Genomic DNA, 13,329 nt, shown 5'->3' with positions numbered 1-13,329 from the left:
GACCTGGTTTCTCTGGCTCTAGAGCACTCTGCTGACCTGGTTCTCTGGCTCTATAGCAGCTCTGCTGACCTGGTTCTCTCCCCAGCTCTGCTGGCCTGGTTCTCTGCCTCTAGAGCAGCTTTGCTAACCTGGTTCTCTGGCTCTAAAGCAGCTCTGCTGACCTGGTTCTCTCCCTCTAAAGCAGCTCTGCTAACCTGGTTTCTCTGGCTCTAGAGCAGCTCTGCTGACCTGGTTCTCTGGCTCTAAAACAGCACTGCTGACCTGTTTTTCTGGCTCTAAAGCAGCTCTCTTGTCCTGAATCTCTACCTGTAGAGCAGATCTACTGACCTGGTTCTCTGGCTCTAAAGCTACTGTGCTGACCTGGTTCTCTCCCTCTAAAGCAGCTCTGCTGACTTGGTTCTCTCCCTCTAATGCTGCTCTTCTGACCTGGTTTCTCTGGCTCTAGAGAAGCTCTGCTGACCTGGTTCTCTCCCTCTAAAACAGCTCTGCTGACCTGGTTCTCTGTTCTAGAGCAGCTTTGCTGACCTGGTTCTCTGGCTCTAAAGCAGCTCTGCTGACCTGGTTCTCTCCCTCTAAAGCAGCTCTGCTGACCTGGTTTCTCTGATTCTAAAGCAGCTCTGCTGACATGTTTCTATGGCTCTAGAGCTGCTCGGCTGACCTGGTTCTCTGGCTCTAAAGCAGTTCTTCTGACCTGGTTCTATGGTTCTAAAGAAGCTCTGCTGACTTGTTTCTATGGCTCTAGAGCAGCTCTGCTGACCTGGTTCTCTGGCACCAGAGCAGCTCTGCTGACCTGGTTATCTGGCTCTAAAGCAGATCTGCTGACCTTTTTTTCTCCCTCTAAAGCAGCTCTGCTGACCTGGTTCTCCCCCTCTAAATTAGCTCTGCTGACCTTGTTCTCTGCTTCTAGAGCAGCTCTGCTGACCTTGTTCTATGGCTCTAAAGCAGCTCTGCTGACCTGGTCCTCTGACACTAGAGCAGCTCTGCTGACCTGGTTCTCTGGCTCTAAAGCAGCTCTGCTGACCTGGTCCTCTGGCTCTAGAGCAGCTCTACTGACCTGGTTCTCTGGCTCTAGAGCAGCTCTACTGACCTGGTTCTCTGGCTCTAAAGCCACTCGGCTGACCTGGTTCTGGTACTCTAAAGCAGCTCTGCTGACCTGGTTTCTCTGGCTCTAAAGCAGCTCTGCTGCTGACCTGGTTCTCTCCCTCTAAAGCAGCTCTTCTGACCTGGTTTCTCTGGCTCTAGAGCAGCTCTGCTGACCTGGTTCTCTGGCTCTAAAGCAGCTCTGCTGACCTGGTTCTCTCCCTCTAAAGCAGCTCCGCTAACCTGGTTCTCTCCCTCTACTGCTGCTCTGCTGACCTGGTTTCTCTGGCTCTAGAGCAGCTCTGCTGACCTGGTTCTCTGGCTCTAAAGCAGCTCTGCTGACCTGGTTCTCTCCCTATAAAGCAGCTCTCTTGACCTGGTTCGCTGCCTCTAGAGCAGCTCTGCTGACCTGGTTCTCTGGCTCTAGAGCAGCTCTGCTGACCTGGTTATCTGGCTCTAAAGCAGATCTGCTGACCTTTTTCTCTCCCTCTAAAGCAGCTCTGCTGACCTGGTTTCTCTGGCTCTAGAGCATCTCTGTTGACCTGGTTCTCTGGCTCTAAAGCAGCTCTGCTGACCTGGTTCTCCCCCTCTAAATCAGCTCTGCTGACCTGGTACTCTGCCTCTAGAACAGCTCTGCTGACCTTGTTCTATGGCTCTAAAGCAGCTCTGTTGACCTGGTTCTCTGGCTATAGAGCAGCTCTGCTGACCTGGTTCTCTGGCTCTAAAGCAGCTCTGCTGACCTGGTTCTCTCCCTCTAAGCAGCTCTGCTGACCTGGTTTCTCCGGTTCTAAAGCAGCTCTGCTGACATGTTTCTATGGCTCTAGAGCTGCTGGGCTGACCTGGTTCTCTGGCTCTAAAGCAGTTCTTCTGACCTGGTTCTAAAGAAGCTCTGCTGACTTGTTTCTATGGCTCTAGAGCAGCTCTGCTGACCTGGTTCTCTGGCTCTAGAGCAGCTCTGCTGACCTGGTTATCTGGCTCTAAAGCAGATCTGCTGACCTTTTTCTCTCCCTCTAAAGCAGCACTGCTGACCAGGTTCTCCCCCTCTAAATTAGCTCTGCTGACCTGGTTCTCTGCCTCTGGAGCAGCTCTGCTGACCTTGTTCTATGGCTCTAAATGCTGCTCTGCTGACCTGGTCCTCTGGCTCTAGAGCAGCTCTGCTGACCTGGTCCTCTGGCTCTAGAGCAGCTCTGCTGACCTGGTCCTCTGGCTCTAGAGCAGCTCTGCTGACCTGGTTCTCTCCTTCTAAAGCAGCTCTGCTGACCTGGTTTCTCTAGCTCTAGAGCAGCTCTGCTGACTGGGTTCCCTGGCTCTAAAGCAGCTCTGCTGACCTGGTTCTCTGGCTCTAAAGCATCTCTCTTGACCTGGTTCTCTGCCTCTAGAGCAGCTCTACTGACCTGGTTCTCTGGCTCTAACGCAGCTCTGCTAACCTGGTTCTCTCCCTCTAAAGCAGCTCTGCTGACCTGGTTTCTCTGGCTCTAACGCAGCTCTGCTGACCTGGTTCTCTGGCTCTAAAGCAGCTCCGCTGACCTGGTTCTCTCTCACTCTAATGCTGCTCTGCTGACCTGGTTTCTCTGGCTCTAACGCAGCTCTGCTGACCTGGTTCTCTGGCTCTAAAGCAGCTCCGCTGACCTGGTTCTCTCCCTCTAAAGCAGTTCTCTTGACTTTTTTCTCTCCCTCCAAAGCAGCTCTTCTGACCTGGTTATCTCCCTCTAAAGCAGCTCTGCTGACCTGGTTCTCTTCCTCTAGAGTAGCTCTCCTGACCTGGTTCTCTCCCTCTGAAGCAGCTCTGCTGACCTGGTTCTATGGCTTTAAAGCACCTCTGTTGACCTGGTTCTCTGGGTTTAGAGCATCAATGCTGACCTGGTTCACTGGCTCGAAAGCAACTCTGCTGACCTGGTTCCTCAGCTCTAGAACAGCTCTGTTGACCTGGTTCTCTGCCGCTAGATCACCTCTGCTGACCTTGTTCTATGGCTCTAAAGCAGCTCTGCTGACCTGGTCCTCTGGCTCTAGAGCAGCTCTGCTGAGCTGGGTCTCTGGCTCTAATGCAACTCTGCTGACCTGGTCCTCTGGCTCTAGAGCAGCTCTGCTGACCTGGTTCTCTTGCTCTAAAGCAGCTCTGCTGACCTGGTTCTCGCCCTCTAGAGCAGCTCTGCTGACCTGGTTTCTCTGGCTCTAGAGCACTCTGCTGACCTGGTTCTCTGGCTCTATAGCAGCTCTGCTGACCTGGTTCTTTCCCCAGCTCTGCTGGCCTGGTTCTCTGCCTCTAGAGCAGCTTTGCTATCCTGGTTCTCTGGCTCTAAAGCAGCTCGTCTGACCTGGTTCTCTCTCTCTAAAGCAGCTCTGCTAACCTGGTTTCTCTGGCTCTAGAGCAGCTCTGCTGACCTGGTTCTCTGGCTCTAAAACAGCACTGCTGACCTGTTTTTCTGGCTCTAAAGCAGCTCTCTTGTCCTGGTTCTCTGCCTCTAGAGCAGCTCTACTGACCTGGTTCTCTGGCTCTAAAGCTGCTGTGCTGACCTGGTTCTCTCCCTCTAAAGCAGCTATGCTGACTTGGTTCTCTCCCTCTAATGCTGCTCTGCTGACCTGGTTTCTCTGGCTCTAGAGCAGGTCTGCTGACCTGGTTCTCTCCCTCTAAAACAACTCTGTTGACCTGGTTCTCTGTCTCTAGAGCAGCTTTGCTGACCTGGTTCTCTGGCTCTAAAGCAGCTCTGCTGACCTGGTTCTCTCCCTCTAAAGCAGCTCTGCTGACCTGGTTTCTCCTGTTCTAAAACAGCTCTGCTGACATGTTTCTATGGCTCTAGAGCTGCTGGGCTGACCTGGTTCTCTGGCTCTAAAGCAGTTCTTCTGACCTGGTTCTAAAGAAGCTCTGCTGACTTGTTTCTATGGCTCTAGAGCAGCTCTGCTGACCTGGTTCTCTGGCTCTAGAGCAGCTCTGCTGACCTGGTTATCTGGCTCTAAAGCAGATCTGCTGACCTTTTTCTCTCCCTCTAAAGCAGCTCTGCTGACCTGGTTCTCCCCCTCTAAATTAGCTCTGCTGACCTGGTTCTCTGCCACTGGAGCAGCTCTGCTGACCTTGTTCTATGGCTCTAAAGCAGCTCTGCTGACCTGGTCCTCTGGCTCTAGAGCAGCTCTGCTGACCTGGTCCTGTGGCTCTAGAGCAGCTCTGCTGACCTGGTCCTCTGGCTCTAGAGCAGCTCTGCTGACCTGGTTCTCTCCTTCTAAAGCAGCTCTGCTGACCTGGTTTCTCTAGCTCTAGAGCAGCTCTGCTGACTGGGTTCTCTGGCTCTAAAGCAGCTCTCTTGACCTGGTTCTCTGCCTCTAGAGCAGCTCTACTGACCTGGTTTCTCTGGCTCTAACGCAGCTCTGCTAACCTGGTTCTCTCCCTCTAAAGCAGCTCTGCTGACCTGGTTTCTCTGGCTCTAACGCAGCTCAGCTGACCTGGTTCTCTGGCTCTAAAGTAGCTCCGCTGACCTGGTTCTCTCCCTCTAATGCTGCTCTGCTGACCTGGTTTCTCTGGCTCTAACGCAGCTCTGCTGACCTGGTTCTCTGGCTCTAAAGCAGCTCCGCTGACCTGGTTCTCTCCCTCTAAAGCAGTTCTCTTGACCTTTTTCTCTCCCTCTAAAGCAGCTCTTCTGACCTGGTTATCTCCCTCTAAAGCAGCTCTGCTGACCTGGTTCTCTTCCTCTAGAGTAGCTCTCCTGACCTGGTTCTCTCCCTCTGAAGCAGCTCTGCTGACCTGGTTCTATGGCTTTAAAGCACCTCTGCTGACCTGGTTCTCTGGCACCAGAGCAGCTCTGCTGACCTGGTTATCTGGCTCTAAAGCAGATCTGTTGACCTTTTTTTCTCCCTCTAAAGCAGCTCTGCTGACCTGGTTCTCCCCCTCTAAATTAGCTCTGCTGACCTGGTTCTCTGCCTCTAGAGCAGCTCTGCTGACCTTGTTCTATGGCTCTAAAGCAGCTCTGCTGACCTGGTCCTCTGACACTAGAGCAGTTCTGCTGACCTGGTTCTCTGGCTCTAAAGCAGCTCTGCTGACCTGGTCCTCTGGCTCTAGAGAGAGCAGCTCTACTGACCTGGTTCTCTGGCTCTAAAGCCACTCGGCTGACCTGGTTCCGGTACTCTAAAGCAGCTCTGCTGACCTGGTTTCTCTGGCTCTAAAGCAGCTCTGCTGCTGACCTGGTTGTCTCCCTCTAAAGCAGCTCTTCTGACCTGGTTTCTCTGGCTCTAGAGCAGCTCTGCTGACCTGGTTCTCTGGCTCTAAAGCAGCTCTTCTGACCTGGTTCTCTCCCTCTAATGCAGCTCCGCTAACCTGGTTCTCTCCCTCTACTGCTGCTCTGCTGACCTGGTTTCTCTGGCTCTAGAGCAGCTCTGCTGACCTGGTTCTCTGGCTCTAAAGCAGCTCTGCTGACCTGGTTCTCTCCCTATAAAGCAGCTCTCTTGACCTGGTTCGCTGCCTCTAGAGCAGCTCTGCTGACCTGGTTCTCTGGCTCTAGAGCAGCTCTGCTGACCTGGTTATCTGGCTCTAAAGCAGATCTGCTGACCTTTTTCTCTCCCTCTAAAGCAGCTCTGCTGACCTGGTTTCTCTGGCTCTAGAGCATCTCTGCTGTCCTGGGTCTCTGGCTCTAAAGCAGCTCTGCTGACCTGGTTCTCCCCCTCTAAATCAGCTCTGCTGACCTGGTACTCTGCCTCTAGAACAGCTCTGCTGACCTTGTTCTATGGCTCTAAAGCAGCTCTGATGACCTGGTTCTCTGGCTATAGAGCAGCTCTGCTGACCTGGTTCTCTGGCTCTAAAGCAGCTCTGCTGACCTGGTTCTCCCCCTCTAAATCAGCTCTGCTGGCCTGGTACTCTGCCTCTAGAACAGCTCTGCTGACCTTGTTCTATGGCTCTAAAGCAGCTCTGATGACCTGGTTCTCTGGCTATAGAGCAGCTCTGCTGACCTGGTTCTCCGGTTCTAAAGCAGCTCTGCTGACATGTTTCTATGGCTCTAGAGCTGCTGGGCTGACCTGGTTCTCTGGCTCTAAAGCAGTTCTTCTGACCTGGTTCTAAAGAAGCTCTGCTGACTTGTTTCTATGGCTCTAGAGCAGCTCTGCTGACCTGGTTCTCTGGCTCTAGAGCAGCTCTGCTGACCTGGTTCTCTGGCTCGAAAGCAGCTCTGCTGACCTGGTTCCTCGGCTCTAGAACAGCTCGGTTGACCTGGTTCTCTGCCTCTAGATCACCTCTGCTGACCTTGTTCTATGGCTCTAAAGCAGCTCTGCTGACCTGGTCCTCTGGCTCTAGAGCAGCTCTGCTGACCTGGGTCTCTGGCTCTAAAGCAACTCTGCTGACCTGGTCCTCTGGCTCTAGAGCAGCTCTGCTGACCTGGTTCTCCGGCTCTAAAGCAGCTCTGCTGACCTGGTTCTCGCCCTCTAGAGCAGCTCTGCTGACCTGGTTTCTCTGGCTCTAGAGCACTCTTCTGACCTGGTTCTCTGGCTCTAAAGCAGCTCTGTTGACCTGGTTCTCTCCCTCTAAAACAGCTCTGCTGGCCTGGTTCTCTGCCTCTAGAGCAGCTTTGCTAACCTGGTTCTCTGGCTCTAAAGCAGCTCGGCTGACCTGGTTCTCTCCCTCTAAAGCAGCTCTGCTAACCTGGTTTCTCTGGCTCTAGAGCAGCTCTGCTGACCTGGTTCTCTGGCTCTAAAACAGCACTGCTGACCTGTTTTTCTGGCTCTAAAGCAGCTCTCTTGTCCTGGTTCTCTGCCTCTAGAGCAGCTCTACTGACCTGGTTCTCTGGCTCTAAAGCTGCTGTGCTGACCTGGTTCTCTCCCTCTAAAGCAGCTCTGCTGACTTGGTTCTCTCCCTCTAATGCTGCTCTGCTGACCTGGTTTCTCTGGCTCTAGAGCAGCTCTGCTGACCTGGTTCTCTCCCTCTAAAACAGCTCTGTTGGCCTGGTTCTCTGCCTCTAGAGCAGCTTTGCTGACCTGGTTCTCTGGCTCTAAAGCAGCTCTGCTGACCTGGTTCTCTCCCTCTAAAGCAGCTCTGCTGACCTGGTTTCTCCGGTTCTAAAGCAGCTCTGCTGACATGTTTCTATGGCTCTAGAGCTGCTGGGCTGACCTGGTTCTCTGGCTCTAAAGCAGTTCTTCTGACCTGGTTCTAAAGAAGCTCTGCTGACTTGTTTCTATGGCTCTAGAGCAGCTCTGCTGACCTGGTTCTCTGGCTCTAGAGCAGCTCTGTTGACCTGGTTATCTGGCTCTAAAGCAGATCTGCTGACCTTTTTCTCTCCCTCTAAAGCAGCTCTGCTGACCTGGTTCTCCCCCTCTAAATTAGCTCTGCTGACCTGGTTCTCTGCCTCTGGAGCAGCTCTGCTGACCTTGTTCTATGGCTCTAAAGCAGCTCTGCTGACATGGTCCTCTGGCTCTAGAGCAGCTCTGCTGACCTGGTCCTCTGGCTCTAGAGCAGCTCTGCTGACCTGGTCCTCTGGCTCTAGAGCAGCTCTGCTGACCTGGTTCTCTCCTTCTAAAGCAGCTCTGCTGACCTGGTTTCTCTAGCTCTAGAGCAGCTCTGCTGACTGGGTTCTCTGGCTCTAAAGCAGCTCTGCTGACCTGGTTCTCTGGCTCTAAAGCAGCTCTCTTGACCTGGTTCTCTGCCTCTAGAGCAGCTCTACTGACCTAGTTCTCTGGCTCGAAAGCAGCTCTGCTGACCTGGTTCCTCGGCTCTAGAACAGCTCGGTTGACCTGGTTCTCTGCCTCTAGATCACCTCTGCTGACCTTGTTCTATGGCTCTAAAGCAGCTCTGCTGACCTGGTCCTCTGGCTCTAGAGCAGCTCTGCTGACCTGGGTCTCTGGCTCTAAAGCAACTCTGCTGACCTGGTCCTCTGGCTCTAGAGCAGCTCTGCTGACCTGGTTCTCCGGCTCTAAAGCAGCTCTGCTGACCTGGTTCTCGCCCTCTAGAGCAGCTCTGCTGACCTGGTTTCTCTGGCTCTAGAGCACTCTTCTGACCTGGTTCTCTGGCTCTAAAGCAGCTCTGTTGACCTGGTTCTCTCCCTCTAAAACAGCTCTGCTGGCCTGGTTCTCTGCCTCTAGAGCAGCTTTGCTAACCTGGTTCTCTGGCTCTAAAGCAGCTCGGCTGACCTGGTTCTCTCCCTCTAAAGCAGCTCTGCTAACCTGGTTTCTCTGGCTCTAGAGCAGCTCTGCTGACCTGGTTCTCTGGCTCTAAAACAGCACTGCTGACCTGTTTTTCTGGCTCTAAAGCAGCTCTCTTGTCCTGGTTCTCTGCCTCTAGAGCAGCTCTACTGACCTGGTTCTCTGGCTCTAAAGCTGCTGTGCTGACCTGGTTCTCTCCCTCTAAAGCAGCTCTGCTGACTTGGTTCTCTCCCTCTAATGCTGCTCTGCTGACCTGGTTTCTCTGGCTCTAGAGCAGCTCTGCTGACCTGGTTCTCTCCCTCTAAAACAGCTCTGTTGACCTGGTTCCCTGCCTCTAGAGCAGCTTTGCTGACCTGGTTCTCTGGCTCTAAAGCAGCTCTGCTGACCTGGTTCTCTCCCTCTAAAGCAGCTCTGCTGACCTGGTTTCTCCGGTTCTAAAGCAGCTCTGCTGACATGTTTCTATGGCTCTAGAGCTGCTGGGCTGACCTGGTTCTCTGGCTCTAAAGCAGTTCTTCTGACCTGGTTCTAAAGAAGCTCTGCTGACTTGTTTCTATGGCTCTAGAGCAGCTCTGCTGACCTGGTTCTCTGGCTCTAGAGCAGCTCTGTTGACCTGGTTATCTGGCTCTAAAGCAGATCTGCTGACCTTTTTCTCTCCCTCTAAAGCAGCTCTGCTGACCTGGTTCTCCCCCTCTAAATTAGCTCTGCTGACCTGGTTCTCTGCCTCTGGAGCAGCTCTGCTGACCTTGTTCTATGGCTCTAAAGCAGCTCTGCTGACATGGTCCTCTGGCTCTAGAGCAGCTCTGCTGACCTGGTCCTCTGGCTCTAGAGCAGCTCTGCTGACCTGGTCCTCTGGCTCTAGAGCAGCTCTGCTGACCTGGTTCTCTCCTTCTAAAGCAGCTCTGCTGACCTGGTTTCTCTAGCTCTAGAGCAGCTCTGCTGACTGGGTTCTCTGGCTCTAAAGCAGCTCTGCTGACCTGGTTCTCTGGCTCTAAAGCAGCTCTCTTGACCTGGTTCTCTGCCTCTAGAGCAGCTCTACTGACCTAGTTCTCTGGCTCTATTGCAGCTCTGCTAACCTGGTTCTCTCCCTCTAAAGCAGCTCTGCTGACCTGGTTTCTCTGGCTCTAACGCAGCTCTGCTGACCTGGTTCTCTGGCTCTAAAGCAGCTCCGCTGACCTGGTTCTCTCCCTCTAATGCTGCTCTGCTGACCTGGTTTCTCTGGCTCTAACGCAGCTCTGCTGACCTGGTTCTCTGGCTCTAAAGCAGCTCCGCTGACCTGGTTCTCTCCCTCTAAAGCAGTTCTCTTGACCTTTTTCTCTCCCTCTAAAGCAGCTCTTCTGACCTGGCTCTATGGCTTTAAAGCACCTCTGCTGACCTGGTTCTCTGGGTTTAGAGCATCAATGCTGACCTGGTTCACTGGCTCGAAAGCAGCTCTGCTGACCTGGTTCCTCAGCTCTAGAACAGCTCTGTTGACCTGGTTCTCTGCCGCTAGATCACCTCTGCTGACCTTGTTCTATGGCTCTAAAGCAGCTCTGCTGACCTGGTCCTCTGGCTCTAGAGCAGCTCTGCTGACCTGGGTCTCTGGCTCTAATGCAACTCTGCTGACCTGGTCCTCTGGCTCTAGAGCAGCTCTGCTGACCTGGTTCTCTGGCTCTAAAGCAGCTCTGCTGACCTGGTTCTCGCCCTCTAGAGCAGCTCTGCTGACCTGGTTTCTCTGGCTCTAGAGCACTCTGCTGACCTGGTTCTCTGGCTCTATAGCAGCTCTGCTGACCTGGTTCTCTCCCCAGCTCTGCTGGCCTGGTTCTCTGCCTCTAGAGCAGCTTTGCTAACCTGGTTCTCTGGCTCTAAAGCAGCTCTGCTGACCTGGTTCTCTCCCTCTAAAGCAGCTCTGCTAACCTGGTTTCTCTGGCTCTAGAGCAGCTCTGCTGACCTGGTTCTCTGGCTCTAAAACAGCACTGCTGACCTGTTTTTCTGGCTCTAAAGCAGCTCTCTTGTCCTGGTTCTCTACCTGTAGAGCAGATCTACTGACCTGGTTCTCTGGCTCTAAAGCTACTGTGCTGACCTGGTTCTCTCCCTCTAAAGCAGCTCTGCTGACTTGGTTCTCTCCCTCTAATGCTGCTCTTCTGACCTGGTTTCTCTGGCTCTAGAGCAGCTCTGCTGACCTGGTTCTCTCCCTCTAAAACAGCTCTGCTGACCTGGTTCTCTGCCTCTAGAGCAGCTTTGCTGACCTGGTTCTCTGGCTCTAAAGCAGCTCTGCTGACCTGGTTCTCTCCCTCTAAAGCAGCTCTGCTGACCTGGTTTCTCTGATTCTAAAGCAGCTCTGCTGACATGTTTCTATGGCTCTAGAGCTGCTCGGCTGACCTGGTTCTCTGGCTCTAAAGCAGTTCTTCTGACCTGGTTCTATGGCTCTAAAGAAGCTCTGCTGACTTGTTTCTATGGCTCTAGAGCAGCTCTGCTGACCTGGTTCTCTGGCACCAGAGCAGCTCTGCTGACCTGGTTATCTGGCTCTAAAGCAGATCTGCTGACCTTTTTTTCTCCCTCTAAAGCAGCTCTGCTGACCTGGTTCTCCCCCTCTAAATTAGCTCTGCTGACCTTGTTCTCTGCTTCTAGAGCAGCTCTGCTGACCTTGTTCTATGGCTCTAAAGCAGCTCTGCTGACCTGGTCCTCTGACACTAGAGCAGCTCTGCTGACCTGGTTCTCTGGCTCTAAAGCAGCTCTGCTGACCTGGTCCTCTGGCTCTAGAGCAGCTCTACTGACCTGGTTCTCTGGCTCTAGAGCAGCTCTACTGACCTGGTTCTCTGGCTCTAAAGCCACTCGGCTGACCTGGTTCTGGTACTCTAAAGCAGCTCTGCTGACCTGGTTTCTCTGGCTCTAAAGCAGCTCTGCTGCTGACCTGGTTCTCTCCCTCTAAAGCAGCTCTTCTGACCTGGTTTCTCTGGCTCTAGAGCAGCTCTGCTGACCTGGTTCCCTGGCTCTAAAGCAGCTCTGCTGACCTGGTTCTCTCCCTCTAAAGCAGCTCCGCTAACCTGGTTCTCTCCCTCTACTGCAGCTCTGCTGACCTGGTTTCTCTGGCTATAACGCAGCTCTGCTGACCTGGTTCTCTGGCTCTAAAGCAGCTCCGCTGACCTGGTTCTCTCCCTCTAATGCTGCTCTGCTGACCTGGTTTCTCTGGCTCTAACGCAGCTCTGCTGACCTGGTTCTATGGCTTTAAAGCACCTCTGCTCACCTGGTTCTCTGGGTTTAGAGCATCAATGCTGACCTGGTTCACTGGCTCGAAAGCAGCTCTGCTGACCTGGTTCCTCAGCTCTAGAACAGCTCTGTTGACCTGGTTCTCTGCCGCTAGATCACCTCTGCTGACCTTGTTCTATGGCTCTAAAGCAGCTCTGCTGACCTGGTCCTCTGGCTCTAGAGCAGCTCTGCTGACCTGGGTCTCTGGCTCTAATATAACTCTGCTGACCTGGTCCTCTGGCTCTAGAGCAGCTCTGCTGACCTGGTTCTCTGGCTCTAAAGCAGCTCTGCTGACCTGGTTCTCGCCCTCTAGAGCAGCTCTGCTGACCTGGTTTCTCTGGCTCTAGAGCACTCTGCTGACCTGGTTCTCTGGCTCTATAGCAGCTCTGCTGACCTGGTTCTCTCCCCAGCTCTGCTGGCCTGGTTCTCTGCCTCTAGAGCAGCTTTGCTAACCTGGTTCTCTGGCTCTAAAGCAGCTCTGCTGACCTGGTTCTCTCCCTCTAAAGCAGCTCTGCTAACCTGGTTTCTCTGGCTCTAGAGCAGCTCTGCTGACCTGGTTCTCTGGCTCTAAAACAGCACTGCTGACCTGTTTTTCTGGCTCTAAAGCAGCTCTCTTGTCCTGAATCTCTACCTGTAGAGCAGATCTACTGACCTGGTTCTCTGGCTCTAAAGCTACTGTGCTGACCTGGTTCTCTCCCTCTAAAGCAGCTCTGCTGACTTGGTTCTCTCCCTCTAATGCTGCTCTTCTGACCTGGTTTCTCTGGCTCTAGAGAAGCTCTGCTGACCTGGTTCTCTCCCTCTAAAACAGCTCTGCTGACCTGGTTCTCTGTTCTAGAGCAGCTTTGCTGACCTGGTTCTCTGGCTCTAAAGCAGCTCTGCTGACCTGGTTCTCTCCCTCTAAAGCAGCTCTGCTGACCTGGTTTCTCTGATTCTAAAGCAGCTCTGCTGACATGTTTCTATGGCTCTAGAGCTGCTCGGCTGACCTGGTTCTCTGGCTCTAAAGCAGTTCTTCTGACCTGGTTCTATGGTTCTAAAGAAGCTCTGCTGACTTGTTTCTATGGCTCTAGAGCAGCTCTGCTGACCTGGTTCTCTGGCACCAGAGCAGCTCTGCTGACCTGGTTATCTGGCTCTAAAGCAGATCTGCTGACCTTTTTTTCTCCCTCTAAAGCAGCTCTGCTGACCTGGTTCTCCCCCTCTAAATTAGCTCTGCTGACCTTGTTCTCTGCTTCTAGAGCAGCTCTGCTGACCTTGTTCTATGGCTCTAAAGCAGCTCTGCTGACCTGGTCCTCTGACACTAGAGCAGCTCTGCTGACCTGGTTCTCTGGCTCTAAAGCAGCTCTGCTGACCTGGTCCTCTGGCTCTAGAGCAGCTCTACTGACCTGGTTCTCTGGCTCTAGAGCAGCTCTACTGACCTGGTTCTCTGGCTCTAAAGCCACTCGGCTGACCTGGTTCTGGTACTCTAAAGCAGCTCTGCTGACCTGGTTTCTCTGGCTCTAAAGCAGCTCTGCTGCTGACCTGGTTCTCTCCCTCTAAAGCAGCTCTTCTGACCTGGTTTCTCTGGCTCTAGAGCAGCTCTGCTGACCTGGTTCTCTGGCTCTAAAGCAGCTCTGCTGACCTGGTTCTCTCCCTCTAAAGCAGCTCCGCTAACCTGGTTCTCTCCCTCTACTGCTGCTCTGCTGACCTGGTTTCTCTGGCTCTAGAGCAGCTCTGCTGACCTGGTTCTCTGGCTCTAAAGCAGCTCTGCTGACCTGGTTCTCTCCCTATAAAGCAGCTCTCTTGACCTGGTTCGCTGCCTCTAGAGCAGCTCTGCTGACCTGGTTCTCTGGCTCTAGAGCAGCTCTGCTGACCTGGTTATCTGGCTCTAAAGCAGATCTGCTGACCTTTTTCTCTCCCTCTAAAGCAGCTCTGCTGACC

Source organism: Lissotriton helveticus, chromosome 4_1 (genome assembly GCF_964261635.1).
Source record: "Lissotriton helveticus chromosome 4_1, aLisHel1.1, whole genome shotgun sequence".
Taxonomy (NCBI): Eukaryota; Metazoa; Chordata; class Amphibia; order Caudata; family Salamandridae; genus Lissotriton; species Lissotriton helveticus.
Note: the sequence above shows the minus strand (reverse complement) of the source record.